General features: G+C 42.2%; 1 protein-coding gene across 2 annotated transcripts in view; it reads left to right on the forward strand.

Moving 5' to 3' along the window:
* The window catches only part of LOC106573083 (neuronal cell adhesion molecule), a 122,191-nt gene that overhangs the window by 23,090 nt on the left and 86,485 nt on the right, over positions 1-12,616 (forward strand). The gene's annotated exons all lie outside the window — the stretch shown is intronic.

Here is a 12,616-nt window from a genome sequence, read left to right on the forward strand (position 1 = left end):
AACAAGTTGGAAATCGCACATTTAACAATGAGTGGTTTGGAAGGAATCAGTGGCTAACTGAAAGCATTTCAAAGCAATCACTAGCCTGCTATTCAGTGGAGTGGGTGCGTGGTCCCAATTCGGTGTTTAAGGGTCTCTTTTCCAAGCTTAAAATTATAAACATTCAACATTGGCCGTGATTTATTTCGTGCTCAAAACAACTGTTAACTTGGAACTGGGAAATCAGACTTCAGTGAGTTCAAGACAACTGGGAACTCGGGAAAAATCTAGCTTTGACTGGGAAAATATCTTTTTAATGGTCATCCAACTTGGAATTGTAAGTCGGGAACTTGGGCCTCTTTCTAGAGCTACGACCTGAAGATCACTGACATCATCATGATTCAAATTAGTTTTTTTCTGAGTTCCCAGTTGTCTTGAAAGCACCAAGAATCCAGAGAATGCCAGACTTTGATGTTAATGTTTGATGACAAAATTTGTACCACCGCGCCACCTTCCTGTTCAAGTGAGCACAGCACAACAAGTTGAGTCCAGAAATGTATTGCATACTGCTGCATAAATTATGTTATATGCCAGGGAGATATGTATACTGTAGCTAAGAAACTAATACTAAGTGTAGTAAGCTGTGTAGTCAGCTGTTAGTAGCCCACGTGCCTCAACCTAATAATTTGGTCTATTTTTGCCTCTTAATTTCGCCTACTGTTCTGACTTGGTGGTGCACATGGAGCCTACAGTATAAACTGTTTTAGAGAAATGGAACCATTGAATATTGTAAGAGGTTAATTGTCTGCTAATATGCCCCCTTTATTTGTCCTACGGTTCTGACTTGTAAGAACAGCCCATGTTCTGAATTCTGTCGCTGTACATTTCAAAAGTGCTTAATAAATAGTTATATTGACTATGTCCGTCCTATCTCGCTCATGAATGTCTTAATTTAAATCATGGATTGCCTCTTATCCGCTTGTCGTCCTCTTATGTCATAGTTTGTACATCTCAATTGTCAGTAGAAACCACATTTGTTTAAGCAAGTCAGCCATATCAGCTATGTTTTTTTAAAAGGCAGTAAATGAGGCTGAATGAACTGTTTCACTGTCAGTAGCAGTGGAAAGGTGTTTGGACTGCAGTTGTGACAGCTTTATGTAGGCCCTAACAGTTTGTGGGCACCGTTTGTCACCGTTATAGTGCAATTGATGTAATGTTTAGTGTTGTGTTTTGTTTTGTTATATTGTGGCTTTGCTGGCATGCATCCCCCCCCAAAAATGGTTTGCCCCACCAGGATTTACATGCTAAAATTGCCACTGTTCACACCCCTGAGTCAATATTTTGTAGAAGCACTTTTGACAGTAATTTCTGCTGTGAGTCTTTCTGGGTAAGTCTCTAAGACATTTCCACACCCGAATTGTGCAACATTTGCCCTTTATTCTTTTCAAAATCCTTGGTTGATGATCATTGCCAAACAACCATTTTCAGGTCTGGCCATAGATTTTCAAGTAGATTTAAGTCAAAACTTTAACTCGGCCACCCGGGAACATTCACTGTCTTCTTGGTAAGCAACTCCAGTGTATATTTGGCCTTGTGTTTTAGGTTTTTGTTCTGCTGAAAGGTGAATTCATCTCCCTGTGTCTGGTGGAAAGCAGACTGAACCAGGTTTTGCCTGTGCTTAGATCGGAAAAAGCATACCCATAACATAATGCAGCCACCAATATGGTTGCAAATATGGAGAGTGGTACTCAGTAATGTGTTGTGTTGGATTTGCCCGAAACATAACACTTTGTATTCAGGACCCAAAGGGATTTGCTTTTCCACAGTTTTTGCAGTATTACTTTAGTGCCTTGTTGCAAACAGGATGCATGTTTTGGAATATTTGTATTCTGTACAGGTTTCCTTCTTTTCACTCTGTCAATTAGGTTAGTATTGTCAAAACCAAGTCAAATCAAATGTTATTTGTCACATAGCAGATGTTATTGCGAGTGTAGCGAAGTGCTTGTGCTTCTAGTTCCGAACGTGCACTAATATCTGACAAGTAATCTAACAATTCTGGAGTCACTACAGTGTTGTTGATCCATCCTCAGTTTTCTCCGATTACAGCTATCATTTGCCTTGCAGCTTTATGCTCATCTTTCAAATCAAATTGCATTTGAATTTTCACATGCTTCGTAAACAACAGATGTAGATTTAAATTGAAATTACGACCCATCCAAACAATGGAAAATACAAAAATAAAATGATAATAAATATAGAACAATATATAGTAACACAATAAATAAATACACAATGAGCAATGATAGACTGGCTATATACATGGGGCACTAGTACAGAGTCGATGTGGAGGGGTACGAGGAAATTGAGGTAGATATGTACATATAGGTAGGGATAAAGTGACTTGGCAACAGGATAGATAATAGACAGTAGCAGCAGCGTATGTGATGAGTATGGAAGTGTATAAATATGTGTGTGGCGAATGTGTGTGTGTGTGTGTGTGTGTTGGAGTGTGTGTGTGTGTGTGTGTGTGTGTGTGTGTGTGTGTGTGTGTGTGTGTGTGTGTGTGTGTGTGTGTGTGTGTGTGTGTGTGTGTGTGTGTGTGTGTGTGTGTGTGTGTGTGTTGGAGTGTGAGTGTGTGTGTGTGTGTGCATAGAGTCAAAAAGAGTTAGTGCAAAAAGTGCCAATACAGATAGTCCGGGTAGCTATTTGGTTAACTATTTAGCAGTCTTCTGGCTTGGGGGTAGAATTTGTTCAGGAGACTTTTGGTCCCAGACTTGGGGCTCCGGTGCAGTTTGCCGTGCGGTAGCAGGGAGAACAGTCTATGACTTGGGTGGCTGGAGTCATTGACACCGCCTGGTATAGAGGTCGTGGATGGCAGGGAGTTCGGCCCCCGTGATGTACTGGGCCGTACGCACTACCCTCTGTAGTGTCTTGCGGTCGGATGCCGAGCAGTTGCCATACCAAGCAGTGATGCAGCCAGTCAAAATGCTTTCAATGGTGCAGCTGTAGAACTTTTTGAGGATCTGTGGGCCCATGCCATATCTTTTAAGCCTCCTGAGGCTTCAGTTTGATATATCCATTTAAAACCATCACGTTCTCCCAAAGGGTTTCTTAGTCAATTCAAAACCAGCTAGTCCAGATACACCCCCCCCTCCAAATACAGTAGGTCTGCACTGAAAAAGTAGTTTTAAAGATCTTAACTTTTCTTCGGTTCAGTTGTTGCAATCCTTTATTGAAGATGCTATTACTTTTCCTTTTTGGAATACTACGGCTTTACTTCAGTTCAGTTTATTCTAACCATGACAGGTGCTCCTGGAACTTGGGATCCAGAGAGACTCTGAACCTTTGGGATTGTCTCGCTCAAAGAGTCAACAAATCAAGGAGCTGAAAGCCCTCAAACATCATGTGACAGACAGCTTAGCAGGAGCAACAAAAACCCCTGTAGTTAAATGATTAGCAGTCTTTGTGTCACAAGTACCTGTGTTTGATTGTGAGTTAGAAATACTCCCTTGTTTGGGTTTAGGGTTATTAGGGTTCTCTTCCTAAAGGCCTTGTTGTCTTGTGATGTGATTGCTACTCCTCAAACCAAGCCAAGTGTAACCATTAATTCAGTAACTGTTTTAAAGTCACAATTGTCCTCATGGTGAAATCCCTGAGCGGTTTCCTTCCTCTCCGGCAACTGAGTTAGAAAAGATGTCTGTATCTTTGTAGTGACTGGGTGTATTGATACACAATCCTAAGTGTAATTAATATCTTCACCATGCTCAAAAGGATATTCAATGTCTGCTTTTTATATTTTTACCCCACTACAAATAGGGGCACTTCTTTGCGTGGCATTGGAAAACCTCCCTGGTCTTTGTGGTTAAATCTGTGTTTGAAATTCACTGCTTGACTGGGGGACCTTACAAATTATTGTATGTGTGGTGTACAGAGATGAGGTACAGTAGTCATTAAAAAATCATGTTAAGCACTATTATTGCACACAGTAAGTCCATGCAACATATTATGCGACTTGTTAAGCAGATTTTTACTCCTGAACTTTTTTATGCCTGCCATAACAAAGGGCTGCAATACTAATTGACTCAAGACATTTGAGCTTTTCATTTTTTATTAATTTGTCAACGTTTCGAAAAATATCTTTCCACTTTGACGTTATGGGATATTGTGTGTAGGCTAGTGACAAAAAAATCTTAATGTTATCCATTTTAAATTCAGGCTGTAACCCCCCCAAAATTAAAAAAATCAAGGTGTGTGAATACTTTCTGAAGACACTGTATATAGTATCTATCTTTATGTCTTCGTCCATATTGTCTATGAGTTTATAGTAGATAGACCATATGGTTCAAGAGAAAATAGCCAAATTAATGAAAAAAATATCTAATCAACAATGGCATTATTTTCAATGAACTCTGCAACTCTTCCAACTCTTCACTTTTTTTGAATAGCTGCCACCAGTTTGCGGTCAAAACATTTATAACAAAGACATATTAACATAGTCAAATAAATGAAAGTGTAAAAAATGTATAATGTTTCATGCTAAAACCCTCATATTAAACACCCTATTTAGAATAAGGTTTTACAGTTTTGTCATTTCATTTTATGTTTCATTTTAAAATACTTTTAGTGGATTATGTTATATATTTAACATGTGAGGCGACACAGAGGTCCAGAAATAATTACAGACACCTGTGATAATCTGAAGTACCCAAAAGGGCCACTAAATGTCTTGTGATAAATTACATACTTGAAAGTTACCAAAATTCTAGTAGTTTAATAGTAAACTTCAAACGTTTCCAGTAATATACCCCCTTTGCAACCCTAGTCACAGTCAAAGCCCCTGCTACCACGGTCACCATCAATGGTCCCTTTCTCTTCCCCTGGGGAACAATGCATTTTTTCCATGCTATAAAGCAGATGCTGTATTATAGCAGCACAAAGCTGGGCCAATCTCAACCTGTTTACCATGAGAAAGGCACACCGAGTCAGGATGACTATCACCGTGTGGGCCTTTTTGACTCTCACTCTAATAACGAGTCCCAAAGGAGACCAGGGCTGCACCCCAAATGGCACCCTATTTCTTATTTATTGCACTACTTTTGACCAGAGACCTTCGGGTCCGGTCAAAAGTAGTGCACTAAATAGGGAATTGGGTGCCATTTGGGACGAGAGTACAGCCCCGAAGGAGACCGGCAACTCCCAGTCGTGTATTGTGATCACTCTGTGGTTGACAGGAAATACAGTGTTAAAGTGCTGATCCAGGCTATTCAGGATATTCTTATGAGGGCATTTTTTTGGTGCTCAGAGAATACAGAGGTGACCATGGCAGAGAATGAGCCCGTCAGCATTTAAGGAGTTACAGGAAGCCAGATAAGTGTGTAGGAAGCTTTGCATTTCAGCTTTTGTCCACTTAAAATTCTCTCTGAAAAGAAGGAAGCTCTAATATTTCAATGGCCCAAGTTAATATCATATGACATTTTGTGAGATACAGTTGTGAGATACCGTCAGCTATCATTTGCCTTGCTGCTTTATGCTCATCTTTCAAATCAAATTGCATTTGAATTGTCACATGCTTCGTAAACAACAGATGTAGATTTAAATTGAAATTACGGGCCCATCCCAACAATGGAAAATACAAAAATAAAATGATAATAATTACAGAAAAATATACTGCTCAAAAAAATTAAGGGAACACTTAAACAACACATCCTAGATCTTAATGAAAGAAATAATCTTATGAAATACTTTTTTCTTTACATAGTTGAATGTGCTGACAACAAAATCACACAAAAATAATCAATGGAAATCCAATTTATCAACCCATGGAGGTCTGGATTTGGAGTCACACTCAAAATTAAAGTGGAAAACCACACTACAGGCTGATCCAACTTTGATGTAATGTCCTTAAAACAAGTCAAAATGAGGCTCAGTAGTGTGTGTGGCCTCCACGTGCCTGTATGACCTCCCTACAACGCCTGGGCATGCTCTTGATGAGGTGGCGGATGGTCTCCTGAGGGATCTCCTCCCAGACCTGGACTAAAGCATCCGCCAACTCCTGGACTGTCTGTGGTGCAACGTGGCGTTGGTGGATGGAGCGAGACATGATGTCCCAGATGTGCTCAATTGGATTCAGGTCTGGGGAACGGGCGGGCCAGTCCATAGCATCAATGCCTTCCTCTTGCAGGAACTGCTGACACACTCCAGCCACATGAGGTCTAGCATAGTCTTGCATTAGGAGGAACCCAGGGCCAACCGCACCAGCATATGGTCTCACAAGGGGTCTGAGGATCTCATCTCGGTACCTAATGGCAGTCAGGCTACCTCTGGCGAGCACATGGAGGGCTGTGCGGCCCCCCAAAGAAATGCCACCCCACACCATGACTGACCCACCGCCAAACCGGTCATGCTGGAGGATGTTGCAGGCAGCAGTACGTTCTCCACGGCGTCTCCAGACTCTGTCACGTCTGTCACGTGCTCAGTGTGAACCTGCTTTCATCTGTGAAGAGCACAGGGCGGTAGTGGCGAATTTGCCAATCTTGGTGTTCTCTGGCAAATGCCAAACGTCCTGCATGGTGTTGGGCTGTAAGCACAACCCCCACCTGTGGACGTCGGGCCCTCATACCACCCTCATGGAGTCTGTTTCTGACCGTTTGAGCAGACACATGCACATTTGTGGCCTGCTGGAGGTCATTTTGCAGGGCTCTGGCAGTGCTTCTCCTGCTCCTCCTTGCACAAAGGCAGAGGTAGCGGTCCTGCTGCTGGGTTGTTGCCCTCCTACGGACTCCTCCACGTCTCCTGATGTACTGGCCTGTCTCCTGGTAGCGCCTCCATGCTCTGGACACTATGCTGACAGACACAGCAAACCTTCTTGCCACAGCTCGCATTGATGTGCCATCCTGGATGAGCTGCACTACCTGAGCCACTTGTGTGGGTTGTAGACTCCGTCTCATGCTACCACTAGAGTGAAAGCACCGCCAGCATTCAAAAGTGACCAAAACATCAGCCAGGAAGCATAGGAACTGAGAAGTGGTCTGTGGTCCCCACCTGTAGAACCACTCCTTTATTGGGGGTGTCTTGCTAATTGCCTATAATTTCCACCTGTTGTCTATTCCATTTGCACAACAGCATGTGAAATGTATTGTCAATCAGTGTTGCTTCCTAAGTGGACAGTTTGATTTCACAGAAGTGTGATTGACTTGGAGTTACATTGTGTTGTTTAAGTGTTCCCTTTATTTTTTTGAGCAGTGTACATAGTATTTGTCAGTGTGAGTGTGTGTGTGTGTGCATAGAGTCAAAAAGAGTTAGTGCAAAAAGTGCCAATACAGATAGTCCGGGTAGCTATTTGGTTAACTATTTAGCAGTCTTCTGGCTTGGGGGTATAATTTGTTCAGGAGACTTTTGGTCCCAGACTTGGGGCTCCGGTGCAGTTTGCCGTGCGGTAGCAGGGAGAACAGTCTATGACTTGGGTGGCTGGAGTCTTTGACAATTTTTAGGGCCTTCCTTTGACACCGCCTGGTATAGAGGTCATGGATGGCAGGGAGTTCGGCCCCCGTGATGTACTGGGCCGTTTGCACTACCCTCTGTAGCGCCTTGCTGTTCGGATGCCGAGCAGTTGCCATACCAAGCGGTGATGCAGCCAGTCAAGATGCTTTCAATGGTGCAGCTGTAGAACTTTTTGAGGATCTGTGGGCCCATGCCATATCTTTTAAGCCTCCTGAGGCTTCAGTTTGATATATCCATTTAAAACCATCACGTTCTCCCAAAAGGTTTTTCAAAACCAGCTAGTCCAGATACTCCCCCCCCCTCCCCTCCTCCAAATACAGTAGGTCTGCACTGAAAAGTAGTTTTAAAGATCTTAACTTTTCTTCGGTTCGGTTGTTGCAATCTTTTATTGGAGATGCTATTACTTGTCCTTTTTGGAATACTACGGCTTTACTTCAGTTCAGTTTATTCTAACCATGACAGGTGCTCCTGGAACTTGGGATCCAGAGAGACTCTGATCCTTTGGGATTGTCTCGCTCAAAGAGTCAACAAATCAAGGAGCTGAAAGCCCTCAGACAATATGTGACAGACAGCTTAGCAGGAGCAACAAAACCCCCTGTAGTTAAATGATTAGCAGTCTTTGTGTCACAAGTACCTGTGTTTGATTGTGAGTTAGAAATACTCCCTTGTTTGGGTTTAGGGTTATTAGGGTTCTCTTCCTAAAGGCCTTGTTGTCTTGTGATGTGATTGCTACTCCTCAGACCAAGCCAAGTGAAACCCATATTTACTCAGAACTCCTGTAGCGGACTTACTTATCGGCAATCCAGAGGCCTTGGGTCATCTCTTATTGCCTAATTGACCACTTAAGGAGAGAGAAGGAGAGAGGGGTCTTGAAAGGGTCATATTACTGCTGTCAGTCAGGGAGCTGTATTGCCCTGGCCCTCTTAACCTCTCAGACAACTTATCCTTCACATTCTGACAAGAGGCTATTATACCTCCTTCATGGCAGGTAGCCTAGCGTTTAGTGTTGGGCCAGTAACTGAAAAATAGCTAGTTCGAATCCCCGAGCTGACAAGGTGAAAAATCTGTTGTTCTGCCCTTGAGCAAGACAGTTACCCCTCCCTCCATCAGACCTTGTGTGCAATTGTGTCGTATTTTAAACATGGCCACCTGGCTGGACATGAGTCATGGAAAGGACATACATCAGTCAAATTGAGAGCCTAGAGATGAGTGGGCCACTAAGGCTCTAAATGATTGAGGGGACACATGTTCCTATACATGTATCTATAAGCTCTTTTCTTATGCGTACTTCTTGGATGGAAAATGTAAGCAATAATGTAAACTTTAGGGGCCGGTTTCCCAAATGCAGATTAGGCCTAAAAAGCACTTTCAATTGAGATTTTCAGTCTGGGAAACTGACCCTAGGTGTGCATTTACTTTTGTTGCAAGATGTTGTATTGGCCATTATTTTCCATTACCACCACAGATAGTAGATTAACACAGAGGACTGCTTGGCTCACTGTCATCGAAGACGTCATTTTCCGGTGGATTGCTTTTTCCAGGAGCTCAGCGTGATGTGGAGCCTATTCTTCAAGACTGCAGTGACGGCAGGTTGCTGCGAATTGACTGACTCTGAAGGGACTTCAGAGAGAAGGATAGAGGATGGGTTCCCTTACCTTCCCTCTAGACTAGGCTGTGGCTCAGCAAGCATCTAGCACAGCTGCCACAGAAATAGTATCACTGAGAGAACATAGAAGCTCAGGCTTGACTGCATTCAAACAGAAATGCTGTTGTCTCTCAAAACTACCCATGTGTAGGCATTCCTTCTCTTCTCTTCTCTTCCAGGGACCAGTCTGTCTGTTTCGAAGATGACATCTTGCATTCAACACAAACTATAGATCTGCTCGAAACTACCCAAGTGTAGAGCTCCTTTTTCTCTTCTGTTGCTGGAACTAGTCTTTCTCTCAGAGATGAGATGACATCTTGCATTCAGCTCTCTGCCTTTCTGCATCTGTCGACTGGCTTTGTAATAACAATGATAAGTAACGTTAATTTATTCTCTTAAGCAGTGGCAGGCATATTATTCACAAGACAATGGCCCTCTCAATGGTCCATCTATTATCTGTTGAATTAACCTAAATAATTATGCAGATTTGTAAAGAAAAGCTCAATTGTTACTTACAAGCTCCCCAAAGTCCAAGCCCCTCACCCCAAACACACCATCTTCTGGCTGTTATTGCTAATTTGAATACATTATTTAAAAGTTGCATTATGCAGAAATTGCTCCTGACATTTCCTGCTTGCTAAAATAGTATGCCTAATTTCAGTTTATGTGACAAAATGAGCTAGTATAGTGCACATTTTATTTTTTATTTCGCCTTTATTTAACCTCTCTAGGATAGGTGGCACCAAATCGTCCCACCTACGTAACAGCCAGTGTAATCCCGTGGCGCGTTATTCAAAAACCTTAGAAATGCAAAAACTTCAATTTTTCAAACATATGACTATTTTACACCATTTTAAAGAAAAGACTCTCGTTAATCTAACCACACTGTCCGATTTCAAAAAGGCTTTACAACGAAAGCAAAACATTAGATTATGTCAGCAGAGTACCCAGCCAGAAATAATCAGACACCCATTTTTCAAGCTAGCATATAATGTCACATAAACCCAAACCACAGCTAAATGCAGCACTAACCTTTGATGATCTTCATCAGATGACAACCCTAGGACATTATGTTATACAATACATGCATGTTTTGTTCAATCAAGTTCATATTTATATCAAAAACCAGCTTTTTACATTAGCATGTGACTAGCATGTGACTAGCATTCCCACCGAACACTGCCGGTGAATTTACTAAATTACTCACGATAAACGTTCACAAAAAGCATAACAATTATTTTAAGAATTATAGATACAGAACTCCTCTATGCACTCGATATGTCCGATTTTAAAATAGCTTTTCGGTGAAAGCACATTTTGCAATATTCTCAGTAGATAGCCCGGCATCACAGGGCTAGCTATTTAGATACCCAGCAAGTTTAGCACTCAGAAAAGTCACATTTACTATAAGAAAAATTACCTTTGCTGTCTTCGTCAGAATGCACTCCCAGGACTTCTACTTCAATAACAAATGTTGGTTTGGTTCAAAATAATCCATAGTTATATCCAAACAGCGGCGTTTTGTTCGTGCGTTCAAGACACTATCCGAAAGGGTAAATAAGGGTGACGAGCATGGCGCAATTCGTGACAAAAAAAATCTAAATATTCCATTACCGTACTTCGAAGCATGTCAACCGCTGTTTAAAATAAATGTTTATGCCATTTTTCTCGTAAAAAAGCGATAATATTCCGACCGGGAATCTGCATTTAGGTAAACAGAGGAAAGAAAATAAATCATTCGGTCGACTCGGGCACGCGCCTAAGCCCACAGTACTCTGAGCGGCCACTTGCCAAACGCGATAATGTGTTTCAGCCAGAGCCTGCCTCGATATCCTTCAGCTTTTTCCCGGGCTCTGAGAGCCTATGGGAGCCGTAGGAAGTGTCACGTTATTGCAAAGATCCTAAATCTTCAATAAAAAGAGCCCAGATGAAACACAACTTGTCAGACAGGCCACTTCCTGCATGGAATCTTCTCAGGTTTTGGCCTGCCATATGAGTTCTGTTATACTCACAGACACCATTCAAACAGTTTTAGAAACTTTAGGGTGTTTTCTATCCAAAGCCAATAATTATATGCATATTCTAGTTACTGGGCAGGAGTAGTAACCAGATTAAATCGGGTACGTTTTTTATCCAGCCGTGTCAATACTGCCCCCTAGCCCTAACAGGTAAACCAGGTAGGCAAGTTGAAAACAAGTTCTCATTTACAATTGCGACCTGGCCAAGATAAAGCAAAGCAGTTCAACAACATACAAAAACACAGAGTTACACATGGACTAAAACAACATACAATCAATGATACAGTAGACAAAAATAAGACTATATACAATGTGAGCAAATTATGTGAGATAAGGGATAAGGGAGGTGGCAAAGTAAATAAAGTATAGCAAGTAAAACACTGGAATAGTAGAATTATAATTTGAAGAAAGTTCAAAGTTAAAATATAAATAATATGGTGCAAAGGAGCAAAGTAATAAATAAAATAAATAAATACAGTAGGGGAAGAGGTAGTAGTTTGGGCTAAATTATAGATGGGCTATGTACAGGTGCAGTGATCTGGGAGCTGCTCTGATAGCTGGTGCTTAAAGTTAGTGAGGGAGATAAGTGTTTCTAGTTTCAGAGATTTTTGTAGTTCGTTCCAGTCATTGGCAGCAGAGAACTGGAAGGAGAGACGACCAAAGGAGGAGTTGGCTTTAGGGGTGACCAGAGAGATATACCTGCTGGAGCGCGTGCTACAGGTGGGTGCTGCTATGGTGACCAGTGAGCTGAGATAAGGGGAGACTTTACCTAGCAGGGTCTTGTAGATGACCTGGAGCCAATGTGTTTGGCGACGATTATGAAGCGAAGGCCAGCCAACGAGAGCGTACAGGTCGCAGTGGTGGGTAGTATATGGGGCTTTGGTGACAAAACGGATGGCACTGTGTTAGACTGCATCCAGCTTGTTGAGTAGGGTATTGGAGGCTATTTTGTAAATGACATCGCCGAAGTCGAGGATTGGTAGGATGGTCAGTTTTACGAGGGTATGTTTGGCAGCATGAGTGAAGGATGCTTTGTTGCGAAATAGGAAGCCAATTCTAGATTTAACTTTGGATTGGAGATGATTGATGTGAGTCTGGAAGGAGAGTTTACAGTCTAACCAGACACCTAGGTATTTGTAGTTGTCCACAAATTCTAAGTCAGAACCGTCCAGAGAAGTGATGCTGGACAGGCGGGCAGGTGCAGGCAGCGATCGGTTGAAGAGCATGCATTTAGTTTTACTTGTATTTAGGAGCAGTTGGAGACCACGGAAGGAGAGTTGTATGGCATTGAAGCTCGTCTGGAGGGTTGTTAACACAGTGTCCAAAGAAGGGCCAGAAGTATACAGAATGGTGTTGTCTGCGTAGAGGTGGATCAGAGATTCACCAGCAGCAAGTGCGACATATTTGATGTATACAGAGAAAAGAGTTGGCCCAAGAATTGAACCCTGTGGTACCCCCATAGAGACTGCCAGAC

The sequence above is a fragment of the Salmo salar genome, chromosome ssa16 (genome assembly GCF_905237065.1).
Source record: "Salmo salar chromosome ssa16, Ssal_v3.1, whole genome shotgun sequence".
Classification (NCBI taxonomy): domain Eukaryota; kingdom Metazoa; phylum Chordata; class Actinopteri; order Salmoniformes; family Salmonidae; genus Salmo; species Salmo salar.